Source organism: Catharus ustulatus, chromosome 2 (genome assembly GCF_009819885.2).
Source record: "Catharus ustulatus isolate bCatUst1 chromosome 2, bCatUst1.pri.v2, whole genome shotgun sequence".
NCBI lineage: Eukaryota > Metazoa > Chordata > Aves > Passeriformes > Turdidae > Catharus > Catharus ustulatus.
Genome location: NC_046222.1, coordinates 95,873,271 through 95,893,616, shown reverse-complemented (window position 1 = coordinate 95,893,616; position 20,346 = coordinate 95,873,271). Strand labels below are relative to the sequence as shown.

Genomic DNA, 20,346 nt, shown 5'->3' with positions numbered 1-20,346 from the left:
TGGCTGGACAGTGTATACAGAATTCAGTATACAGAATGGTTGTCCTCAATAACATCCTGGCATTCATATCTACAGAACTACCAAGAAAAAGCTGAGTGATTCGAGCTGCTGACATGTTTGAAAAGGAGCAGAACTGCTCTAGTCACATTGAGATGATGCAAATAATTTTTCATCGTGGCAGCAAAGGTCCCACATGTGAAAGGCTTCTCAATCCAGTCCTTTAACACAACTGTGCCAGACAGGGAGGGTACTTTGACAGCTGTCTTTCTGGGATCCCCTGGCCTTTCCCCACCACACTTTTCTCCTCCTTCTCTTCTTACTCTTCGTCCTCCTTCTCCTTCTCCTCATCATCATAATCACCACCAATATCTGTCAATAGTCAAATCTGCTTTTCTTAAAATTTTATTTCCAGAGGGCAAAACTGTCTCCAGAGCCCTTCCTGACACAAAAGATCAAGCAAGACCAGAGAAGGATCAGAGTCCAAGAGTTCACAGGTCTGGGATCCAGTCTTACTTGAGGATTTGTTAAGATGATATGCAGAACTGAATGCTCTAAATGCATTTCAGCATGCAAGGCAGAGATAATTTTTCTTTCTTTCTACTTGTTCATCTCCCTTAGTTCTAGACTCTTCAATGCCAGGAGGTCTTTCTTTTAATATTTCTTTAAATTTGGCAACTATTGAATCTCTTCAGGCCCAAGATCCATTTCAAACTACAGATTATGCCCATGGCTCATGCAGAGACTCAGAAAAACACCTTCTCAATACACTCAAGCAAAAAAGAAGAGATTCTTCCTAAAAGACAGAGAGAAGCATTGCTGGCTGCTGAGCAGGAGCCATGCTTAGCATGATCACAGACCAAAGAGAACTGTGAACCTCTCATCTCCATCTCAGCAGGGTGCTGTCCGGAATGTTTAATATTTGTGCCCAAAAATTCAATGGCAGATTTGTTTACAGAAGAGTTTTCCAAGAGGTGCTTGGGTTGTGCTCAGCATCTGCCCTTATTGCTGTCACTGGGCATACCTGGCGTGTCTGGGTGATTTATTGACTTCAGCTGCTCTCTGCAGCCTCCTGCTTGAGAGACAGGGGCTGCTCCAGCACGGCCAGGAGCCATGAAACAACAGCTGCAACAGATGGCCACAGCTCCTGCCCTGGTTTGGCACACCCTGCCAAAACGGGGCCAGGCACACACTGGTGCGGGGCTGGATAGGTGAGGAATGCCACAAGGACATTTGTCAATGGCAAACAAAGAGTGATGAAGTGCTGTAGTGAAATAAGGTTAAATGGGGAGGTGAGGGGAGCGAGGGGAAGGTGAGAAATGGCTGATGTTTTGAGGCAGAATAACATCTGTTAATCCTTGAGGGGAAGGAAGTGGTGGCAAGAACACTAAGGAGACGGCAATTCAAAGGATTACCGTGCATGTTTCATGGATTGAGTGGAGAGGAGGGGTTGGAAGACCACACTGCTGACACTGCAGATGTCTGGGGCAGAAAGGAAGCAGGGGAGACATGGTCTGCCAGCCATAACACATAAGAGGAAAAGAGGTGGTGGAACATGGAATGAAATGCATAGAAAATTAGGGTAATGCTAAGGTGGTCTAGTATTACATTGGACGATGGTTTTATGAGGTATGCATGCAGGTATCATTAGAAAAAGGTCAGCAAATTCATAGTCAGGATATGTGCAAAAACAGAACATAGATTTTGCATGATAAAGACTCTAATCTCACTATCCTTCAGTCATACTGAATATAAATGCACCTTTTTAAAGCATAAAAAAGACACTGGTGGTTTTTTTTCCCCAGCAATTTGAAAATCAGATAACTATTTTTGCATTTTGATCAGTGTGTAAAAATGTAGTTAATCTTGGCTGAGAAGGCCTATATAGCAGAGACATGTCATGTCTTTGCTCAGCATCCTTGGGTTTTGATTTCTGCGCTCCAACAACTCAATAGCTGAACATGTCTGCAAGTCTCTCAAATTAACGCATGTCTATAGAGCTGATAATTTGTCTTTGAATTGTTTTTGAAAAATCTGAGCAGCCCAATTGATGTCAGAAGCAGCTATTGTTTAACTGAGGTGCCACAAAGGGCTGTCCTCCTGGTAAATGTCATGTTCTCGGTTAAACTTAACCATAAAATTAATGGCATTTTTAATATATGCAACTTTTTCAAGTCACCAGTGAAATCACTATGAGCTCTTACAAAGGGCATCACTGAAACAGATAAGTATTAATTCAATCATCTTCAGAGTTTTTACGTTATGGAGCAGAAAACAAGTGACCCAACATAAAGAGGAAAGAAGCATTTGAAGTTTACTGTAGTCACGTACAGGATCTGGATAAGGGGCAGTGGCAGGTGGCAGGTTGGACATTCATCTGAGCACTTGCACCCAGACTAATCCAGGCTCTACAGTGAAATTCTTCTCATTGTGCTAAAAAGCCTAAGAGGTACACAGTAGCCCTAGGCTGCACTTCTTTCAGCAAAGCTCTAGCAAAGATTGAGTTACCTGTTGATTATGTATCCAGGGGAAAGATATATTCTGTAACAACAACAGCTGCTCTTTATAAACACAACTTTTTGATATTGCTGGGCTTGTTTCAAGTTGCACATGATGGCCTTCAGCAGGCCAACCTGAGCCATCAGGCTTGCATTAGGGCAATATCAAAAAAGGGGATTAGTGCCCTACTCCAGAATGTGCAGGCACAATATAAGGCTCAAGCAGTTTTGTGCAAGATTTTAGACTTATCACCATTTCCAGCTGCATTATCCTAGTTTTTATTTGCACTCTGTAGTGGGAAGTGCCTTTGAAGGTAGTAGAATGTCATACAATTATACATCTGAAGTCCTACTTTATATAGCCTAAGAAAAGCTTATTGATTGCAAAGTAGTAGTGGGTGCAGACAGGATATTCGAGACCATGTACTCCTCGCTCAGCATGAAACTTGAGTCAGGTGTGGGGAAAGATCTGTCACAGATAGTCTTGGGACATTTTGTTGGGAAATGACAGAAAGATCCTTTCACTAGCTGTAGAGATGTGGAAAACTCTAAGTCCACAGAGGTCTGGTTTTTTTATCATCTCAGTGTATTTTTCAGATCCTGTTCTTGAGCAATGATCTCTCTCATAGTTTCCCCTACAAGTGGGAAATCTGAGCCCTTGGAAGCTTAATTTGATTCTTTTTTTCAAAGTGCTTGGCACTTGTGCCATCTCTGTCCACCACTGGGACTTGGATCTACTTGCCAGGTTGGATAACATGGATGCGAGTGTCATGTCCAAGGTCACAGCATGAATTAGTGTCAGAGCTGGGATTATTATTACTTATTATGGGTAGGTTGGTGATTACACCTATGCTTAAGGCAATCTACAGTTTCTATTACAAAAGTCTGCTTTTGTGTTTGTGCATGCCAAAATGAAACTGCTTAGTCTAAAATTCCTGATCCATACAAGCAGCCTGATACTTGGAGGCAGGTGAAGCAGGCTGGGCTCTTGATTTCTTCATTTTGCTAGAGGCAACTCCTGACTCCTGCTGCTGGGGTCACAGCACTGTACTTCTCTGAGGTAAGAGTTACCTCAGGAGAAAATTCCTCTCTTCTAAAAGGAGCCCTGAAAGAATTTTGTGCACATACACCCATACTTACTGGTGGAGTTAGGTAGAGTGGGATAAAGGCATTAGTTCAAACAGGCAGATAAGTGGGCAAACAGGGCACCAAAATTCAGTGTTACTGGGATTGCTTATCTCATCTGCTTTGAACTCACTTGGATCCTTTGTCACTACAAGTCACAGGCTTTATTGTTGTTAAGTGAAGCCTACTTACTTTGTAAGGACTTATTTTGGTCGATTATGAGGGTAGATTTTGTTTTGGACTGAAGAAGCCATAGCATGATCCAAAAACAGCAGCTAAAGCATACTGAACAAGTATTTCAACCAAAATGGGAAAGGGCAGAGACGGGGCCATGAAACAGCTGCTAAGAGCAATGGCCTTGAGTGAGCTGTGATATTTGCAGATGAGTGAAGAAGAAATGATTTCTGCTTTTCCAACTTTGTTTGTGCTCTGAAAATATATCCAGAGCTCCCTCTGGCTTAAGAGTCAACACCCTGTTCTCTGTTCACTCAGTGCATTTGTCAGTGCTGTCATCAGGTCTGGAAAGTGAGCCCTGAGACCTGGGACCATTAAGTAGGCACAGAAAGGCAGCCTGGGGGCCGGATTCATCTCCCTCAGTGTGACTGGGACACAGGGTGGAGAGGGGGAGAAATGGAAATTCTCCCTAGGTTTTCCATGCAAAGCTTGGTTTTAGAGGTTTTGGAGAGAGTTGGTGCCTGAATTTTCAAACTCAGGCTCATCTGCATCGTTTACCCAAATGTGGGATTTTTGTGCTAGGGAGAGCTCCTGCCTGTGCTCTGAGCTCTCACCGCCACCAGGCCCAAGGGGTACAAGCTGCAGAGACTGGGCATGGGACAGAATGTAGGGATCGGCGCTCGGAAGATCTCGCGTTGTTACGGAAAGCTCGCGATAGGGATAAAGTGCAAACATAAGCACTAAAAAGTGCAAGGCGAGGCAGCGGTCAGCGAAACACACGTAACCAATCATAGAACATATTACCTTATATGTACCGTCCAAAAATAGGCATAAGCATCGAATAGTATATAAGACTAATGCACTAATAATAAATTGGCTTTTGTTGCATCCACCACGTTGGTGCCTGTGCTTCATTGCCCCTGGGACGGGATGTCCTTGACCGAAGCCCTCCGGTGTTAGAACTCGGTTGCGGAAAGCAACAACAGAACAAACACCTCAAGTGTTTGGGATCAGAAACAGTAGGAAATTCACAGAAAGAAAAGAAAAAGAAATGCATCAAGGTCATAAAAGATCATTTACTTCTGTCTCAAAGAATTTGCAACCCAAAACCTGTGGGAATTCAGACAATTGTTCTGGGATATATATATATTCACAAGTACAAACTACTTGCTGAAGGCAATAAATAGGCTAGGTTAACCTACATCTCACTCAATACACTACTCAAAGCAAGGGCATCTCATGCTGAGTGAGGCACAGTTTACATAAATTCAGTGACCAGAAGTTAGCTGGTGACAAAATTTATGTGAAGGAAAGTCTGGTGTGAGCCATCTTCTCTCACCAGGAAGTTAGCAGCAAGAGATAGGCACCTCCAGCCCCCACAGAGAGCACACAGATAACTACCTTACACCAGATGCCATTTTTGATGGCAAAAACCATGAGAGGTGAGCTGCTGATGAGAGCATTCATGGAAAACACACAGGTCACAGGGCTCTCAGTATTTCAACCTGCTCTCAAGCCTGAGCATATCTTTATAGCAATGACATCTTCTCGGAGCTTCAACTCAAAACACAGGGCAGGAGGGGAAATCAGGCAGAGATGCGGCCCTTGGACATCACTGTGCTTTGCTGCTTCATGTGAAAGCACCCGTATCTCACCTGTGCTCCATTGTCTGGGCACAGTGGTGTCAATGAGGACAGCTGCCCACCAGGAACTCCAGGTACTGCCCCAGGTGTGTGGGGGGGCTGGGTGTGAGTTTTATGTGCAGGTGTCTAATCTGGAAGGCACTGGTGTGACCTGTGTCTATGAAGGGCTAGAGGAAGCCAACAGGCTAACATAGCTAACACAGCTGAACCCCCTGCTCAAAACAGCAAATACTAATCCTGTCTTTCTCACTGTGAGAACCCGAATGTGAAGTGTTTGCAAAATACTGACTACCAGCACAATCTCCACAGGTGCCCTCTTCCCCTCTGGCTCTGCTGCTAAGTTTCTGGCAGTGAATATCATACATACAGAAACCACGTCTGAATCCCCCAAATTGGATTAAAGGCTCAACAACATCATAACACAGTTTTAATCGCTATGCTACCCACCATGAACACAAATGTCAGAACAGCAAGGGCAGATTCCCATGAATATCTGTTAGTAGAGCTCTTCTTTTAGTAGGTACATTGCCAGGGCAAGCTGGTTAGATTTTTGGGTTTTTATATCTATCCTGAACATTTACATTCTTCTTGGATGCCCACACTCTGGCATCTTCTGTGACATGCAGAGAATGGCAGGGTGAATCCTGATTGTGGGGAATTAGTGGAAAAACCTCTAAGTGTAGTGCAATGGATAGCTAATGGTACCTTGGAATGGTTTCCAAGGGAGTTGTGCTTTACAGCTTGCAGTATTTCCTTTCCATTTCTAAAGAACATTTGGACTCAGTGATCTTAAAGATCTTTTCCGACCTAAATGATTCTGTGATTGTAAAGCAGCTCTTCTTGTACATACACATCCCACTGCCTTGGAGTAGGGAACTGGGTGAAATTCTTGCTTTGCTTCCTGCCTGTGCCTCAGTCATGGAAGCAGCAGGGCTGGCTCTGGGGCTACAGCCCTATGGAAACAGCAAAGGGGTCTGTCCCAAGCAGTGCCATCACTGATGTGGGATAGAGAGCCTCAGCCCCCCTCCCTTTCCATAAAGGCTAAATTCCAATACCACTGTATAACTGAGACACCTGGAGATGTCTCTGCTTCTGACAACATCCACAGGAACACCTCTCCTCTACTGTTATCCTGCCACCCTTCAGTACCTTGGAAGTGCTGGTCCCCTAAGTGTGGGGACATTCCCCTGCCTGTCTCAAGGAAGTGCCTGAGCTGTCACCTGCTGCCAGGAGCACAGGATCAAGGCCTGACAGGTTGCTGATGATCCAGCTTTCTGGCAGCATCCTTTTTCAAGGAGTCCTTTCCCTGGTGAGGGTCCTCGAGAGCAAAGCAACACTCAAAATGGAACTGGGACAGTTTAACTAGCAGGACAATGTGTGGTAACCAGCTTTAGAGAACATTTGCTCTTATCAGAGAGAAAGAGTAAAGTTTGCATTAGCAGATCTGTAATCCACCTTCTCAAGTTTTTAGATTAACTGCTCTGGAAGGCAACATTTACCCCAAGATGGTCCCTGGTTGCTGGATGTGCACACCAGATCCAAAAATGTTCTGCACTCAGGCTGACACCTGGGAATTAAAGATGTCATTAGTGCCCAGAACATCCTGGACTGGAGCAGGGGACAACCATCGTTTATCCAGGTTGTTTCTACAACATCAGCTGGACCTTTGAATCATGCAAACAGAAGAACTGGCTAACATGAAAAGGTTGAGGCTTTCCAGAGCTGTCCAAACATATGTCTTAACTACCTCATTTTTGCTGCTTAAACATCTTTTCATAACTGTTTATTGTTCTGGGAAATGTGAAAGGGCTGTTTACATGGTAGCTGAAGAAATGTGAGGCAAAAGGCCACTAGATCTAGGATGAACAATACTTTGCCCAGGAACCTGCTGGATATTTCTCTTATTTCTCTCACCAAAGTCTCTAGGCCACGCTCCTCATCCATGGTGCTTGGAAGCTAGGCATTTCTGCAGGGATAAAAGGAAATGTGTGAAAATAATTTTCTGCCAGAGGCTTGACTCAGGCTGTCAAATCATGTTGCTTGGCAGAGGCTGAGGACATGCTGTTGCAAGCTTTTTAATGGTGGGATGAATGCCTCAGATGCCAACTTCTCATTGGTTTGGAGTTAAAACCATAAAACCTGACTGGGCTCCATGTCAAGCCATAAATCAGTTTGTCATGCCAAAAGCCTGGCACACAGTTTGTGTCAGTATCCAGTCTCTGCAGCTTGACCTACACTTGCTGTCCAAACTGCTCAGAGACAAGCTGGGAGGTGATGCTCTTTCCTAAGGACTATTGCTGAACCAGAGCTCTGACAAAAAGAGAGAGGAGCAGGAGATGAAGGGAGTGAGGTGCTCTTCAGGACCATGGAAGTAATAAATAAATAAATCAGCAAAGGAACTGAATCCCTCATCAAGTACTGCTGCTTCAGCCAGGGGAAGGAACAACCAGCAACCTCAGTTCAACAGTATCACACTTCTTCAGATGAGTATGTTGCTGTGGAAAGGAGAATTTGCCTGCACAGAGTCTGCCTGATGTTACTTCTTCACCACCCCGTTTTACAGAGAGGTTTTCCTTTTCCATTCCTTAAAATAGTTCAACTTTGTACCAAGGACCATGTCTCTGCTACAACCTTCTCTGCAGAAGTGCACTGAAATGCAGAGATGGACCCAGTATTGGCAAGGAGATAGGCAGCTTAGAATCCCACCTCTACACTGAGCCTTGCTTGGACAGGTTTTTCCCCCCAGCCAGCAAGACTGTCCTCATGGGAGCTACTAGAAGAGCTTTTTTCCACCTCAAATATCTTGGGTTTTTTTATGCACAAGTGTTCCCTTCACCAAGCATCCCACTTACCTTGCAGCAGGAAGAGTAAGACAATCCCTGAACAGAAAGTTCACCCCTGAGCTACAGCTTCATGTACAAGGAGGTGCAGGGCAAAAACAAAGCAGGATACAAGACATAAACTACCCTGCAACAGGGCTGCACACCTGGGGTGGACAGATGGACAGATGAAGGAGTGTTGGAATTTGTTACATCCACAAAGCAACCAGCACTTCTTAAGGTGTTCCTATCAATCCCAAAGGCCTGACAAATAATCTGATTGATAAATCAGAGTTGCTCATATCTCAGACAAAATATTGAGCCCTGAAATACTGCCATCTCCTTGGGGTGCCTTGCAGCACCTCCTGAAGGCCCCCCCAAATGCAGCAATGTGATGGGCTGGCGCTACTCAAGAGCACAACACCCCTCCCATGGGGACCCTCATGCACCTCTAGCTGTGATGCCTTAAAAGGCTGGTTAGCACAGAGATGCTGCAGCCCTTATCTGCTGCCCATGGCTGCTGCTTTGGAGATATTATATTTATAGCTCACCCAGAGCACAGATGCCTGGCTGCCTAATTACGAAACGTATAGCTTGGGCAATCCAATAAAGAGGCAATTCTGTCCTGTCCTCTCGTTCACAGACTCATGAGCAGAGGCAGCACTGAGCTGCAGCAAGGTAAGACAGCACCTTATTCTGGTTTTCACTGTCCTTTGAGCCCTTTTCTCCTTTCCACCTGCCATTTGCCATCACTTCTCAGGGCTCTGTGTAGATATTTTGAAGGGAGTGCTGCTTTCTCAGGGGAAGAGTGGACTCTAAGATGTTTGTTCCTCTCTTGCTGCCAGGCACACACAGAGAGTCTCTCTTTGTATTCCCAGTCTGCTGCTGGGAACCAGGTGCTAACTAACAGCTGGTCTTTAGTTTCTTCACTAATAATACACTGTCATGTTTTCATGTTCTCAAGGAACACAACCATATCTAACTATAGACACTTCCTTGTTTTGAATAGCAAACTGAATTACTTCAGGCAGAAAGCCTTTAATTAGTTTTTGGAGGTTTTTTCCCCCTCTATCAGGATTTTCTTCTTTATGTTGAATGTTTGGAAAATGAATAGATAGTGGGGGAAAAAGTGGACAGACAGAAGGAACAATTTAATTTTTTTTCCTGTTTCAGACCATGAAAGAAAAAAAAGGAAAATTACAGGTGATGCTTGCTGATTTCACATTTTAAACAACTACTTGTTATAGATTACAGCAGCTGAGGGAAAAGGGAAAAGAAAGCAAAGCACTGAATCATAGCTGTGTGTCAAAGCAGGAATTCATCAAAACTAGCCTGTAAAATAGCATTAGCAATAAAACTGCCAAATGCCAATTATCAGGATATTGTTACATTAAATTACTTTTAACCTCATCTCATGAGAGCATTAATTTTCAAATGAAGCCAATAAAAGAACACCTCTTAGGGAAAATAAGATTATTTGTGCATGTGCATACATTTGTTTGGATTCATTTACAGATAGATTTTTATTATGAATGTTCTTATAACCAAAGGCTTTTAAATCCAAGGGACACAAAATATGGCACAAAGGTAAGAAATACTCATTTACTTTTAGCCTAAAAGCTAAAGCTATCAAACACTGCATTAGAGTTTGTTTACCATTCCCTTATTCAAGAACTTAAATGAAAGAAAGGTTTTTTCAGATGCTGACTCCTTCACAGAGTTTGATAGGATCTCAGGTCCCTGGCACCCTGAGGAGCAGCTCCTTAGACCTGACCCAAAACCAGTGCTTGTAGGAAAGGACAGCCCACTTCAAAGTGTTCGGACTGAGGTCAGAGCCTACGTGAGGATTTCAAAGACAGGAGGTCAGATGATTACTTGGTCTAAAGCTGCTGGAGATGCACTGACTTAAGATGAGAGGTGGGTGTTCACATCTGTGCAATTGGTGCAGCACTTTGGACTGGTCCCAGGGCTGTCTCCTGGGCTCTGCCACGGCAGCATGTGCCTGGCAGCGCTCCTGCAGAAAATGCAGCCCTGGGGCTATGCCCAGGCATCACACACTCATGCCTCTGAAATCAAGTGAACACATCCAAAACACCTCCTTGGGATAGGATTTGCCCTTAGGCCATGCCCAGGGGAGAGAGCCCTACATATCTGGTCAACAGACCAGCATAGGTGACTGAATCTCAGTGCCTGGCAGCATCCTGACACTACTTGATTTATGAGTAAAGACATGGCCTCTGAGGTTGCCCCATGTATCCAGCCTCACCTGTGACAAGCACTCACTGCCATGGTCGATGTCCTCAGGTAATATGTCATGTCTGGCTTACCTTTCCAGGCTTGTGCTGGTGTGGGCTGTGACAGTCAGTGTAGATAGTGCTGAGACAACATGCTTAGGGACAAGTCTGCTCCACCTTTCATGTCAACAACAGCACCTAACTTAAGTGAAAGAATAATGTAATGTAAAATACCAATTTATCTGCATATACACTTATCTTATCTTGGGGCTTACTGTCCCCACATGGATGCCAGCACTTCACACATCTCCCTGTTCTCCAGCCATAACCATCTTGCACCATGGTGTGGTCAGACCTGCACAGAGCTCCAATCTTTGCTCCCCTCTGCTGAGATGAGTTTATCTGGAGCCCAAAGGTAGCGTGTCCCACCAGAGAATGCAGTGTTTAGAGGGACACCAGTGGGACATGGCAGCTGTCTCCACTCATCTGGTTATTGCAAGATCTTGCTCTTAAGATAAACAGAGGTGCTTCCACAGTAAATTGTGCAATAAGAAATTGGGTACAAAACCAGTAATTATTAATAGAGTAGTCTCACTTCTCACATAGTAGAGATTTTCTCATGTCCTCAAGTTCTCTGTCTATCTTCCAAGCCTCAGGCTAAAACAATAAAAATGAGAAAATCATCCTGGATGGGCACTTAGTGTTAAAATATTGCAGCCACTGGTGTATTGACAGTGTTCCCTTTTAAAAACAAGAAGCAGAAGCGGCATTCCAATCATGTACAGCAAAGCATTCGCTTTTTAAAAAAAAAAGTGTTGGCCAAAAGTCTTTAGCTGGAACAAAATACAGGAACATCCATACTAATGCTGTGATTTTTCATGGGATTTGAATTTAAAAGTGAAATTAAACAAAAAGACACAAAGTCTGTTTCCAAAGTGAAGCCATTCTAAAGGCAATCTCCAACAATAATACTTTGTTCTTACCTAGCATTTAAAAATATGATTAGTGGATGAATAACTTTACTTTTTCCCTTGCAAACAGCAAGCCATCAGAACAAGGCAGACCTTTGACTGCAGCTGGCAAGAGGCTGTGAGGGGGAAGCCTCATTCAAACACTTCTTTAATACAGAAAATGTAAAAGGCTATTTTATAAGGAGGAAAACCAGAGAAGGAAGTGCATGTGAATACTGACTTGGGGGTGAAATCCTGGCCCCATAGAAATCAATGGGAGCTCTCTCAGATGCATCCACGGATTATTTTAACAAAACTCAGATCTCTTTCTTTTCCTCCTAATTTTAATAGTGCCAAACTTGTGTAGATTTGTCCCACAAAAGTGCATTTGTGTATTTTTTCTTACCATTTTCCTTCTTCGTGGCTGTGTGTTGTCTAACCAAACCCCAGACACTCTGACACCGTGTTTTTTCAGTGAGATGAATTATTACTGACTGCAATATTTTATCTTTGGCTTTATATCACAGCAAGTACAGTTTCAGGCTGATAAATCTCAGGCTGTTTCAACAATGTTTATCATCCAACACTGATCAGCTTTGAGAAGCATAGGTCATATTGCTCAGAGTCCTAGATTTTCTGAAAGCAGCGGCAGCAATTTTGTCTGGTTTTGCTCAGCTCCCTCTGTCAAACATGGAAGGAGGACTACCATAGACATTTCAAAGGGATCCATCAACTTCATAAAACTCAAAATGTTTCTGCTGCAGGTTGATTTACTGGCTACTGTAAGACACGCTTACCAAGAATTAGTGAAACTGAAAGAGCTAGAAGAAAAAATATTTTCCCTCAGTTTCACTTCATATTTTCACTAATATTTTTTATGAAACCACTTATACAGGTTCTCTCCTATAATATTCTTTCTTTTTCCTGCAGTGTCTGTGGAACTCCCATATCACAACAAATGAGAGTAAAACTCTCCTTTAAAAAGGAAATAAGTACTTTGTCATGAGAATAAAATGGGCATATAAGTGGGGACAGAAGCTGTCTCACACACTCCATAAAAAAGTTAGTGGGCTTTCAGATCAGCATATTCCCTGTCAAGATGAACAAACTTTCCCCAAAGTCTTCCTAGAAATTTGCATGCTTTCTGTAGGAGGGAGGCATTGACAGCATTGACTAGCGCTCCTTTTTGGTAGTCTGTGGCTGGGGAAGCAAAGCCCAGCATGCCTAGAGATTACCATATGAAAACAGAAATACCTGCAAGCCATAGATGCTATCACACAGAAGCCCATTATTCTGTTATTTATCCTGTTTTTTAAATGCTTGATTTCCTAATTCCCTATACTTGGCTTCCTAATTCCCTATGCATGGTTTCCATTGCAACACATCTCCCAGCCTCCAGTGCTGGGTGTAGAGGGCAGCAGGACACTTGGGGGCTTAGAACACTAATTATAATACAAAGAGAGAGATACAGCACGGCACTTTTGATACAGAACAATAACAGGGAGGAAGTTCTCAGAAATTCTCTCTCTCTGAAATTTGTGTGAGCACAGGTTAAATACATGATGTGTTACATGCTTGCACAGTCTGAATTTCACCATTCAAGCACTTCTTCTCTCAACATCCTTTTAGGGACTTCTGGCACTTTTTCATAATTCAGAAAAAAGAAGCAAGGGTCTTCTAAGGACCAGATCTGAAGGCAGCCATGCTGCCATTCTGCTTTTTTGCCCTGTGTTTACTAATGCAAATGTAGGGTGGACCTGCAGCTTGCTGAAGGAAATAGCAAACAGCCCTGGATCCAGGGCAAGCTCACAGAGAAAGCTGGCAGGTGAAGCAGTGTGGGCATGGCTGTGGAAGTGCTGTAGGCACTCAGGCAGAGCAGTCTGCCTTCCTCACAGGTCTTCCTCTGCCCTCTCCTGCAAACGAAGTTCCCACTGCCTGCCAGTGCTGTTTGCTGCCAGACAAGCCAGCTCCTTCTCCATATTTTTTTGCTGGATATCCGAGTGTTAGAAATTCTTCTTTGCAAATGAGGAGTCTGGGTTCCTGGAAATCCTTCTGGCTAAAAGGAAGAGTCAGCATCATTGTGGACAGGCTCTTCAGGGACAGACACATGGGCAGTGCTCAGCCATGTAAGGCATTTACACTGTAGCAACCCCACCAGGACCCACTGGACTTTATGGTTAGATGTTAGAGATAAGCAAAAGGACCAGCACAGCTTCATAATGTGAGTTCTGACTCCTCTCTGAAGTTACTTCTCTTCCAACAAGAGACATTTCATCCTCAAGACAAGCCATTGTTACAAGTCTTTTTAAAATTTTACTCACATTTGAATTTCATTCACAATAAGAGAGCAGCTCCACTAGACAGCCATGGGAATACAAACTTGGCAGGGACAAATACAATCCATATGCCTATCAGGCTGACAATGGATGGTATATTTTTTCAGCTCTATGTGAAGTGGTAGACATGAAATTCACATCAGCAACTAAATGATTACTTTAATCCTATTATTTAAAGGACCTGAGCACTCATAGGGTTCAAAGTAAGCAAAGGCCTAAGAGGATCAACAGCAAGGACTCTACTTCAAAGTGCACAATCTAAGCTCATATACTCAATCATAATATATGTCTGAGCCTACATCTCAGACCCTCTCAGTTTATCTGTAGTGTATACAAACAGTAGCTGGGAAGAAAAATAATTGTTTCCATACAGAAGGATCTTTCTTCAAAACAGGATGTCCCCAGTCATAGTCAGACTGGAGAGGGTGACTGTTTCTATTTACATGAAAATATGAGTCTGAAGTAATTTGGGAAGTGATTTTCAACAGTATGCTTCTTTTGAGTATTAGGCAAGTTGAAGGGTTTGGGGAATGATAGGGCCAACAGATAACCAGCCCTTGAGGAAGATATGGCTGTAAGGCAAAGTGATCTTTAATTTTTGCTCCTATGTTCATTGTGAGGAACTTGGAGAGCTTCCTGCAGCAGAATGCTTCCTTATGGGTATCGTCAGAGGATCTATTTCAAGCTGAAGTGTCTGTAGAAGAGGTATGGAGCAAATAAACAAAAGAATAGGAAGGAAACGTTAGAACCATATGGTGTTCATGCAACAGATTTAAAGGATGAATTAGCTGAAATAATAATAGTCCATGGTCTCTCATTTAAAACAGACTTAGAACTGAGCACCTGAATGTATCCAATACAGCATCAGCCCTTTTAAATGCTTCCAAGAGAAAATGGGAGAAATAGAGCCTGGTAAGACTGACAAATTTAGTAGAAATCGCTACACAGGGTCAAGTAGCTGGGTAAATATGATACATGTGGAGAAATTCAATATAGCTTGGCAAGGAGAAATCATGTTCTGCAAATCCCTCAGATTCCTGGAAGATAATAAAGAGTATGGAGATGCAGATCTTTGGTTGACAGCATCTGCCTATTTGTCCTTTTCCATGTATTCAACAAGAGCCTTTACCCCAAAACCTTAAAAACAATAGTAGGATAAGAGGTAAAATATTTGCATGTATCGCATAAAATCAATTGAAAGATAGACAGGTTTTACAGTAGAGATTAATAACACATTATTAGTGTAAATTCTTCTAAGACTGAGAAACCAGATGAGAGAAAAGAATCTTAGGCAACAGGATGAGTGGACATTAGAACAGCATCTCAAACTGAATGTAGATTAGCATAAAACAGTGAAAGTGCAGGGAAAATGTAGCTTCAGCCATAAAGTAATGAGATGTCTAGCTGGGTGTGAAATTTAGAGGTTATATAAGTTTACCAAAAAAACCCCAAAACAATAGAACACGAGCAGCCAAAATGCAGACTGAATGCTAAAGTTTTGGCCACGTCACCTGAAAAACTAAATTGTCATATTGAAAAAGTTTGAGGAGGAATGATAAAGCACAAGAAGCAGCTTTCATACAGACTGAAAAGGTAGACTGGGACCTTGCCCTAGGAGAGATGGCTGAGGGGGGATATGATAAAGATTGACAAAGACATGAAGAGCCTGTAGCATATGAATAAAGATCAGCATCTCATTATATCTCCAAAGGTAAGAGCTAGGAGGTCTCAGATGAAACTAGTAGGTAATATGTTCAAAATTAACACAAGAAAGATGGTTCTTCAGTGACTCAGAGTAGATCTACCTGTTACTGGAAACCGTGAATTTCCTTTCAGGCAATCAGGAGGGAACTGCAAGTTCATGAAAGTGATATTCAGTGTGGATACTGCCTTCAGGTTGAGAAATCCCCAAGCCAAGAGTTGCTGGAGGCTGGCAGAGTATTATGAAGAGATATCATTGCATTCTCTTCTCATTTTCTTCCCAAGACATTTCCCAAGAGGAACATAACAAATTGGAGGAACCCTGCTTTCAGTGATTCTCATATTGCTATGGTGTGATCTGAATAACTACAAATGACAAGTTCTGCCTGACACTATTCATCCTTTACAGGCATGAATATTAGATTTTAGTCTAAATCTTCCTTCCTTCCTTCCTTCCTTCCTTCCTTCCTTCCTTCCTTCCTTCCTTCCTCCCTTCCTCCCTCCCTCCCTTCCTCCCTCCCTCCCTCCCTCCCTCCCTTCCTAATGTTAATCCTTAAGGGCAAATTAGACAAAGATCTGCCAGGAATGACTTGGACATTGTCATTTCTGCCTTAGAAATAAGTTAGGTAAGTTCTTAAGGTCTCTGCCAACTGCTCAGTTTTTCAAACCTGTCTTTGCTCAGAAGTTCCTGAGGCCTCTGGCTGTCTGATAAAGCGAAATGCTAGTCTCAAATGTTGCTGTTGGTTATTTCCACAGGGTGATAAGAGCTATCAGGGGTGCAGGCAGAAAAAGTGCTATGGGGAGCAGAAGCAAATTATACACAGAGGAGTAGGGTTTTGGAGAAGTGAGCAGTGGGGCAGTGGGAGAGGGAAAGACTATGGAAAGGGGATTTTGCCTAAAAATGCTGAAGTGTGCTGCTGGGAACACCACAAGGAATGGGAGCTATTTTTTCCAGAATAGCATGTCTCTGGTGCTGTCAGAAGCACAGAGTGATTAGTTTTATGAAACAATCACAGTGTGTTTGTCTCATGCATCTGGAACGGGGAATGATAAATCATGATTATACTGAAATTAATAAATCCTAAATTAAGGTGTAGTATTTGCCAGCTCAGAAGACCAGCAATTACTGCAAACTCTGTAGTAATTTGACATCCCAGATTCCATCTGCAGGGGCAGGAAACCCATCTGCCATATTCAGGACCCACATGGCAGTCAAGTTCAATCCAGAGGAAAGGAAAGAAGCAAGAGCCCCTCTGCATAGGTCCCTGCACTATTACAATTTAGAGCCATATGAAGACCTCTCACCTGTTGTTGGGGGTTGCCTCTATCCCAAAGCACTTCTGAAGACTTGCACCAAGATCTCTACCATTGGTTACAGACGAACAAATTATGGACATGAGAGGTTTAGGAAACACTTAGAAGCCAAAAAAGTCTGAAGATGGCAAAGACCAAAATGTTTCACTCTAGTTTCCTTAAAAGTAAAGGCACCATCCATTCCCTAGTGAGGGGAAAGAATGAGAAAGAATGCTAGGGAAAGAAGGGGGAAAGACTGTGTTCCATAAGAATACAGGGAAAGGACATAAGAACTGGCTGGGTAAAGACATAAGAGCTGTTGTCTTCCACTCTCTTTGTTGTAAATCTTCATTATTTCTTCACACAGTTCTCAGCCTGGTGAGGGCTGTTCAGGGTGGCTACCCCACATGGTACAGGCAGCTACTGCTTGGGGAGTTGTGTGATGGGCTGCCTTTATCCTTGCAATGGTCTGTATGGCTGTTTTTTTAAATCCATGAGGTCCTGGGATAGATTTTCTGACAATCCTGCTTGTCCAGTAAAAGACCTGTCAGTTCTGGTGCTTCAGCTTTCCAAGCATTAGGAAACTCATCTGTCAACAAAGAGGGATTTTCCTTAGCAGATACCATTCCTTTAAGCCCTGGGTTGATCCTTGAAGCTTCCTCTGGTGTTTTGTCTGCTTCTTCAGTGGTCAAGCACCACTACACTTCTCCTCAATCAAATTGTATTCCTCTGCACATCAGTGATAAAAGCTGTTTGTCTACTCAGCTGGGAGAGAGGAAAGCAGCAGAAAAAGGGACACAGCTGTCTTTCCTCCCGGGTCATCCATTGTAAGCCCTCTCCTACATCTCAACTGTCCATGGAGTGAAGGGTATGGGAGCAATTACACAGAAAGTGACAGCCCACATTTTGACAGGTCTCTCACTGCCATTTTCACTTTGGGCATCTCTTTCAGGAGATAAATTTCTGAATTAAACTGGGGCTAAGTGGATCAAAAGTCCTGACTAATTCAGAAAAATTAATGAGATCTTTGTCCCAACTGACCATAATGGTCTAAAATGCTTTCGACTCTATCCCAGACCATGCTATCACAGAGACACACTTGTATTTGAGTCTCAATCATCTGTCTTTTCACATAGCATCATATTATCCTTCTTAAGATAACTTTTACTATGAAAAACAGATGTTCTTTGATGCTACTGAACCATGGTACCTTTCCCTAAATTACTAGAGAAAATTCTTTAACACTTCATGTGAAAACTATTCAAACATATTAACAAAGTAAACATGGAAGTATATATTTTTTACATATTAGATTGGAGTTTCTAAACCACTAATATTTCAACAATGATTTAGGATAAACATCAATAATAGTAGTCTTGCATCATCCCAAAGCAGACAGGCTTTCTCTATCTGCCTTGGCTGGGGTGATTTTAATGGATTGTCCAAAGATGTCTGCAATTCCCTCATCAGAATCTCTGAAACTCTGATATTTCTTACGTGATGTGTCTTTCTACTTGAGATTCAAGTCTCCTAGGGGAAGAAAGGAAGATCAGAATATTGCAAAAAACCTTGTGACTTGGAAACTGAATTGGGAAAGAAAATACATGCTGAAAATATCTTTTTATCCTTTGCAAATTCCTCATAATCTTGGGGAAAATACATATCTGTGAGCATTTTATAAGAATGAAATTTCAGGAAGATTTAATATTGCCTAGCTGTTATTTTAGGTTTAATGAACTAAAATGCAACATCTGCACTAGTCTGCACTCCTTCCTAAGTAGTAGTGCCAAAAATAGCAGCTCTCCTAAATGCACCCTCTCATTTTCAATTGCAGCTTGTGTTACAGAGATTCAAGCATCAAAAAGGGGATTAGTTGAATTCTGATAAAATAACTTAACAGTTTCCAGGATGAATTGGTGGAGTAAGGAATCAGCCAGTAGCTTAGCCATTTTAAAACCTAAAAGTGTGTATTTCACCCTTCCCTGCTCTCTCAGAGACATTATATTTCTCAGTGTCTCAAACTGGGGGAAATAAAAATATTCCACTTCAGCTGTCTCCTTCCACTACTTTTCTTTGCTCATTCTTTTCAGCCAGAAAATGAGAAAAGTTCTGAAATCATAGCTATTCCAGCATCATCCTAGTTGCTGAAGTGAGACTTACGAAGGCTTAGTAAAACCATTGAGAAGTCCTGCTATGAAAAAGTACTATTTCCACCTTTGTTCCCCATATGGATATACACCATTCTACACATAGAATTAATCTACTAAACACACAGATCACAGAAGAACAAGCAATATATGCTATGGAATATATTGCTGTATACATGAGGAAGATATAAGCCATAGGATAAGTTTCTAAATCTCTGTACTGTACTTGCATTTCCACTCTTGGTTTAAGCCCCCATTGGGAGCACTGCCCCCATTTTCATTGCACTGACTCCTCTGAAGCCTTGAAAATGCCTGAACTCTGTCTGGGTTCTTTGGAAAACCAATGAAGTAAAAATAAAAAATAATATATGTATATTGAAAAAGAAGAAGTGGATTACATAATAAATTTGTTAGTGAGAGGTCCTCTGCCCTTTCCTCACCCTCTCTCTGAAAATTAATGAAATTTGTGGCTCTCCCACCCACCCACACATGTTGGATTTTTTTCTGGTGGGAAAGGGGCTGGAGAGGGCTGCCAATCACTGATGAATATTTACTTGCCAGATAAATGTGGAGTGAGTTGTCCTGAAGGAGGATGTTTTTGTCTGACATTCCCCATGCCTTCCCTAGTATTGTTTGATGGAGTGCATGCACCTCATCACAGGATGAGGGAAGGTGCTGCCTGGTAATCTTCCTCATCCCTTTCACAGCTGCACATGGTCTTGTGTGGCTGCTGAGTGTCAAGTCCCATAGCAAGCCCACAAATCAATGGGTTTTAAATCAGCAGAGGCTCTTCTGCTTTCAAGGAGTCAGAGGTGTTATATTAAATTAGGCAAAAATTGCCTTATCTTCCTTAAATCAACTCAAACCTGCAACAGATAAACTAAATAATTTCAGCTGGAGACAGTGTATATTTAAACTTGCAATTGTGGAATTCATTTGTCTCATATGACCACAGGGTTCTCTGTGAGACTTGTTGCAGTAGCTGTCCATGGACAGACGGGGAAATAAAAATATCATGGAAATTGAAGAAAATCAATGAACACATTCAGAATATTTAGTTTGTTTAGAAAAGTTTGGAATCAAATGGCCCAATTCTAATCACCTTCAAGGCCTTTTTCCTTTTTCATGTACACTACTAAATCAGAGGTAAGAACAGCAACTAAGATGGAAATAAATTATTATTGTTGCCACTGGGCAATAGTTTAACCTAAAAGAGAAAAACTATTACTCCTATTATGTTTATGCCCTAGCTAATCCTTTGCAAATTTCCTAGCAATTTACACATGAGTTTGGCTGTCCTGAGCTTTATATTTACAGCCAGTGAAGCTAACGAGCAGAAAGATGAAATGTCCTGTCCAAGGGCATCCAGAAAGTCACTGATGGGGCTGGAAACCCAACCAGTAGCTCTCCCAAGATATAGGTGCAGCTC

At 42.4% G+C, this 20,346-nt stretch overlaps 1 protein-coding gene across 1 annotated transcript in view; it reads left to right on the top strand.

Moving 5' to 3' along the window:
* The first annotated feature begins 8,802 nt into the window (after positions 1–8,802).
* The window catches only part of FHL2 (four and a half LIM domains 2), a 37,007-nt gene continuing 25,463 nt past the window's right edge, over positions 8,803–20,346 (top strand). Inside the window, exon 1 of the mRNA XM_033053504.2 lies at positions 8,803–8,934. The gene's annotated coding sequence lies outside the window, so the exon portion shown is untranslated. The remainder of the gene's footprint in view (positions 8,935–20,346) is intronic.